Raw genomic sequence first — 5,564 nt, 5'->3', positions numbered from 1 at the left:
GATGGACTGGGTATTAGGTCCATCTTGCACCTTACTGACATAAATTACTATAGTTATGCTCTAACTGTATTTTGAGAGAAAAGTTTTATTTTAACAGGAAGGGTGATATGTAGGAGGAGCTAAGGTGGGAGGAGTAAGGAGAGGAGGAGTAAGGAGAGGAGGAGGAGAAGGAGAGGAGGAACTAGGTGATGAGAGAGAAAGGGGGGGGGCAGACATGGAGGCAAATGTTCACATGTCTCCTCCAGTCAAAGATAGTTGATATATCTAAGTTGGGTATTAGGTTACACTTCTGATTGATATTGAGCATTACCAAATTTATAAAGCCATTGGTTAACATTAAAAAAAAAATTGTATAAAAGCAAAAAGGAGAAGGGGGTATGGATAGGGGTTTTCTAGGGAGGGGAAATGGGGAAAGGGGATGGCATCTGAAATGTAAATAAAACATTCAATAAAAGAAAAAACGTGTGGAAACAAACAAACAAAATTCTGGTTACTTAAATTTTAACAAAAATTTTGAGGACTGGAGGAAGACAGTGGAGAAGGAAGACAACAAAGGAGAGGACGACAGGGAAGCAGGAGATACCAAGTTGCCTAAGTTGCTAGAAAAGTCAGATCTTCATTCAGTATTGACCCAGAAACTACAAGCTGAAAAGCATGACATACCAAATAGATATGAAATAAGTCCTGGACATGACAGTTCATTGAATGATAGTCAGCTACAAGAAATGGCCCAGCTGAAGATGAAACACCAGGAAGAGCTGACTGAACTGCACAAGAAGCGTGGGGAGTTAGCTCAGTTGGTGATTGACCTGGATAACCAAATGCAGCAGAAGGACAAGGAAATACAGATGAATGAAGCAAAGATTGCAGAGTGTTTACAGACCATCTCTGACCAGGAGACAGACTGCCTGGACCTGCGCACCAAACTACAGGACCTTGAGGTAGCCAACCAGACCCTGAAGGATGAGTATGATGCCCTGCAGATTACTTTTACTACCATAAAAGAGAAGCCAAAGAAAACTAGTGAAGAGAACCAGAAACTGGTCACCAGATGGATGGCTGAGAAGGCCCAAGAAGCTTGTTTGGAGGTTCTAGCAGGGGAGCGCAGCTACTCGTATACTCTTGACCAAAGACCGGTCCTCCTCTGTTGGGGAAGATCGTCCTCTTCGACCTAGCGCGCAGCTTCGGGAGGGACACACATGGAGCGGTGAGGGAGGAAGGGGACACCCGCCTAGCCAGCCAGATCAGCCGAATCAACCCTGGCGATCAAAGGGGTGACAGATGTCGCAGCCAGATCGCCCTCACATCCAAGGCCCAAGAAGCTAATCGCCTCAATGCGGAGAATGAGAAGGACTCCAGGAGGCGTCAAGCATGGCTGCAGAAGGAGCTTGCAGAAGCAGCAAAGGAACCTCTACCTGTTGAACAGGATGATGACATTGAAGTCATTGTGGATGAGACCTCAGATCACACAGAAGAGACTTCTCCCGTGCGAGCCATCAGCAGAGCAGCTACTAAGCGACTCTCGCAGCCTGCTGGAGGCCTTCTGGATTCTGTCACTAATATCTTTGGGAGACGCTCTGTCTCTTCCATCCCAGTCCCCCAGGATGTTATGGACACTCATCCTGCTTCTGGTAAAGATGTGAGAGTCCCAACTACTGCCTCATATGTCTTTGATGCACATGACAGAGAGGTCAATGCAGTGCAGTTCAGTCCAGGCTCTCGGTTACTGGCCACTGGAGGCATGAACCGCAGGGTTAAACTTTGGGAAGCATTCTGAGATAAATGTGAATTCAAGGGTTCCCTGTCTGGCAGTAATGCAGGAATGACAAGCATTGAATTTGATAGTGCTGGAGCTTACCTATTAGCAGCTTCAAATGATTTTGCAGGCCGGATCTGGACTGTGGATGACTATCGATTAAGGCACACACTTAAAGTCTAATGGCTGAGGCCACAGCGGGAAAGTCCTCTCTGCCAAATTCCTGTGGACAATGCACAGATAGTCGCAGGAAGTCACGACCGGACCCTCAAACTCTGGGATCTCCGCAGCAAAGTCTGTATAAAAACAGTGTTTGCAGGATCCAGCTGCAGTGACATTGTTTGCACCGAGCAATGTGTAATGAGTGGACATTTTGACAAGAAAATTCATTTCGGGGATATCCGATCAGAGAGTGTGGTCCGAGAGATGGAACTATTAGGGACGATCACTGCTCTGGACTTAAACCCTGAGAAAACTGAGCTCCTGAGCTGCTCCCGTGATGACCTGCTAAAAGTCATTGACCTCCAGACAAATGCTGTCAAGCAGACATTCAGTGCACCTGGATTCAAATGTGGCTCTGACTGGACCCGGGTTGTCTTCAGCCCTGATGGCAGTTACGTGGCAGCAGGCTCAGCTGAGGGTTCTCTTTATGTCTGGAGTGTGCTCACAGGCAAAGTGGAGAAGGTTCTTTCAGGACAGCACAGCTCTTCTATCAATGCGGTGGCGTGGGCCCCCTCGGGCTTACATGTTGTCAGTGTGGACAAAGGAAGCAGAGCTATGCTGTGGGCACAGCCCTGATGCTGCACCCTGAGGTGCAGCGTGGGACCCCACAGCCCGTCTTGGAGAGTGATGTGTCCTCCCAGAGAAGAGCTGAAGCAATGTGGTGCCGTAGCTTTCCTGAGAACTTTGACTTAAAGTCTAATGGCTGAGAAGAACCAACACTGAACCAAACCGACTCTGTATGTCCCTAGCAAAGGTTCGGATTCTTGAGTGCATTTGAGTGGGAAATACTACTAACTCTGACCTTCCATACCTCATGGGGAGCACAGGGTCCCTGCTGGGTCTCCCCACTGGACACAGTGCCAACGACAACCCCACACACCGGGTATTGGGTCCCCTGTGCTTTTCCTGTCTTTCCAAAGTCTGTTGTAGCCCGATGCATGCCCCCTTTCTGTAGGGTCACTTACCCAGGGGGCTCACTGTAGGCATTGGGTCAGTGGAAACCAAATCAGGGCCTGTCCTCCCGTGGCAAAGGATCGGTGGAGCTGTTTTCAGAGCTGGTGTGTCTGGTCTTGCTGCTGAAACCTGCATCTTCAGCCGCCTTCAAAACTCTGAGCTCCCTTCCTGCCAGCACTTCCGCATAGCTTTGTGTGTGAGAGGAAAGGGCCGTGCCAACCTTTCCCTGTCTGGTAGAATTTGCATCAAAGGTGAGAAGCACATCTTTACCCAGCATTCCGGCAAGTGCACAGCAGGTGGCTGAGTGCTTACTGAGGGGAGGGGCAGAGAGTGGTGAGTCCAGCCACTGCCTTTGCATGCAAAGTAGTGTTTGATAAGAGACACCTTCCTAGGAGCTGGTCATGATGAAGGCTGGTGAAGCATTCACTGTCTTGCTCACTCATGCACGTGGTCTGAGCGCGGGGTCTGGGTGTCTGAAGCACCACACATTTACTTTTTGTTTGTCACATTTACTTTGCACTTTATTTTTTTGCTTCCATGCTGTTCTCTGGACAGTAGGGACAGACCTGAGTGCTAGAGATCGGGGAAGAGGGACAGCAGTCCTCCCTGCTGGCCCTCCCTTGCTGGTTTGCTGCCAGAGAGCTGCAGCTGTTGGGAGTAGAGATTCGCTGGCCAGGACACATCTTTTATTATTTAATTATGTATCCCAACAGAACTTGATTGTAAATGAAGAAGAAATTCTGAAAAAAAAAATTGTGCAAGTGAGTTTCATTAGCACAATACCTTAAGAAGTTATCCCAGGAAAGACAACATTTCTGTCCAGAATTTAGTAAGTAAAGGATAGTGCATTTGGTATCTAAAAACAGACAAAACCATCATCTTGATCTGAGTATAAAAAGGATGACCTATGAAATCAAATACAACTACTTGATGTGTTTATAAATAAAAGTTTAGTAAACACAGTCACAACTATTCTACTTCATTGTCTATGGTTGCTATCTTAAGTCATGAAGTCAAATGTAGTAAGAATTGCAAATACTGTATGTATAGCTCTCAGGTCTAATATATTACTATCTGGCCCTTTTAGTAAATATGTCTTGTAATTTATTCCACATATGGACTGTCTAGAATAGTCCATGTATATGATACATACAGTATCATAGTGATTTTCCACAAGGATGTAACGATTTGAGTATAATTGACTTGAAAATTATTAAATGTGCTAAGTTCTTTTAAAATTTCTAGAAAAAAGAATCACATTTTACAGCTAAAGGGATCTTTTTTTTTTCTCATAGAGACATATAATATTTTATTTTTCTTTATCTAGAAAGCAAGAATTTTGGTTAAAAACAACCCATTTCTAAAGAGATTTGGCTACACACTTCGGATCACAGGAGCTCACTATGAGTAGTGAGACATATTTGTATCTAATTCTATCAAGAACGTCTTAAAGATAAAACACCAAAGAGTAAATTTCACGTAAAAAAGAATCAAAGACAATCTAGCATACATGATCCATAGTTAATTGAGGTAATATTCTATTTTCTTAGTAGCAGTTTTTGAAATCATGAGTAATTTTTAGAGAACAAGTAATCTAAACTTTCAAATTAACAAAATCAATGAGGCATTCTGAACTTTTCCATGTTTCTATTGTTTTCCCAGAAAGAATTTTATGAGATAACAAATTTAACCACTCTTCTTATCTTCAATGCCCTAACTAACCTCATGTTCTCACACATGATTGGCAGTTTCTATCCCCACTTAAACTTAATCTAGCTTTTAAACTGAGAAGCTTTTGAAAGATGAAAGATGCTTTTAATCATCTTAAAACAGTGCTAGGTCTTTCATGATATTGTTGCCTACTATAATGTTACTAGCATGGCCCAGGCATTTCATTAATCCTAGCCTAAAATCTAAATTGTGTCATTATTGTAATATAAAGTTTGATTTGTAACAAAAATATAAAGGAGTGAGAGAAAGCTTCATAGCATTCACTATATTACTGGAAGGGGCACCTAGTACTGTCTTTATTTTAATATTTTAATTTTTTTTTCTTTATATAAGTTATATTGAGATCAGTTTCTCTTACCTCCACTTCTTCCTGTCTCCGACTCTCCAGACCCACCTTCCCTCTCCCCAAGATCCAATGAACCAACTCTTTCTGTTTTCCTTCCAAAGACACGCAAGACAAAACAAAAACCTAAAAACAACAAAAACTCAAAACCATCAATAACAACTAAACCAAACCAACAACAAAAAAGCAAGCCCCCCAGGAATATCAACTGAACATGGCATAATAAATTACAATAAAGTAGTCCCAAATCCTAAATCAATAATGAACAAGGCAAATGAGTATGAAGAAAGGGGTCCCTCGTGCAGGCAAAAGCATCAGAGATAACCTCTACTCCCACTCTTAGGGATACTGTAAGAACATCAAGCTATACAACTATACCATATTTGCAGAGGACCTACCTCAGACCCATAAAGGGTCAGTAATTATCACTTCAGTCTCTAAGAGCATTGTTTAGTTGATTCTGTCAGCCATGTATTTGTGGCATCCTCTATCTCCCTGATACTTCCTCCCCTTATTCTCTTAGTGTTTGTTTGTGGTCCCTGCATCTGCTCCCCTCAT

General features: G+C 43.4%; 1 pseudogene; it reads left to right on the top strand.

Moving 5' to 3' along the window:
* The first annotated feature begins 710 nt into the window (after positions 1-710).
* On the top strand, positions 711-3,274 carry LOC143438476 (autophagy-related protein 16-1-like; annotated as a pseudogene).
* The last annotated feature ends 2,290 nt before the right edge of the window (positions 3,275-5,564 follow it).

Source organism: Arvicanthis niloticus, chromosome 25 (genome assembly GCF_011762505.2).
Source record: "Arvicanthis niloticus isolate mArvNil1 chromosome 25, mArvNil1.pat.X, whole genome shotgun sequence".
Taxonomy (NCBI): Eukaryota; Metazoa; Chordata; class Mammalia; order Rodentia; family Muridae; genus Arvicanthis; species Arvicanthis niloticus.
Note: the sequence above shows the minus strand (reverse complement) of the source record. Positions and strands in the feature narration are given on the sequence as shown.